We start from the raw sequence: 775 nt of genomic DNA, 5'->3' as shown, positions 1-775 counted from the left end.
CTGGTTATGCTGTCTAGATTACCTGGTTTACCTGGTTATGCTGTCTAGATTACCTGGTTACCTGGTTATGCTGTCTTCCCACAGCCATTCCCTGTAAACAAATCTCTGAACCTTCTCTCTGCTCAGTCCTAAAGTTGGAAATAAAGTGGGACGATGGCTCACCTCTGTGCTGAGGTAAATAGTACTTTTTGTGCAGCCTTTAAGGCACCTGACTCTTCTTGGCTCCAATTCTCCTTCCCTTTTCCAGGAATATCCAGAAGTCTCCTTCTTACCCCTTCCTATGTCCCTGCACCCTAGATGTCAAGGGCTAGGCCTTTTCCTTAGACTACTTTTGACTTAACCAAAACAGATCAGCCTGAGAAATGGCAGTAAGGGGGAATAAGAGACGGCCAGGCAGTTTCCACATTAAATAAATTCTGCTTCTATGGCATTAGCAGTTGTGGGAGGCCAGCTACCTTCAGGCTGGGAGTAATGACCACACTCTGTCATCTCTAATGACATAGAGATTCTGGAGAAGGAAGAACAAATTAGGGGATAGGAAGAAGGGAGTTTTGGCCAACAGAAATGGCAAAAAGTAAAGGAAAATAAATAGGAGAAAGAGGATTTGAAGCCAGAGACAGTGACCTCTGCTCAAGAAAATTCAGACTTTCGGTTCAGCACCCATAGCACAGTGGTTACAGTGCCAGCCACATACACCGAGGTTGACAGGTTCAAACCCAGCCTGGCCAGCTAAGCAACAATGACAACTGCAACAGAAAAATAGCTGGGTATTGTG

Source organism: Nycticebus coucang, chromosome 16, assembly GCF_027406575.1.
Source record: "Nycticebus coucang isolate mNycCou1 chromosome 16, mNycCou1.pri, whole genome shotgun sequence".
Lineage (NCBI taxonomy): Eukaryota > Metazoa > Chordata > Mammalia > Primates > Lorisidae > Nycticebus > Nycticebus coucang.
The sequence above is the reverse complement of the archived record's forward strand: the minus strand, read 5'-3'. Positions refer to the sequence as shown.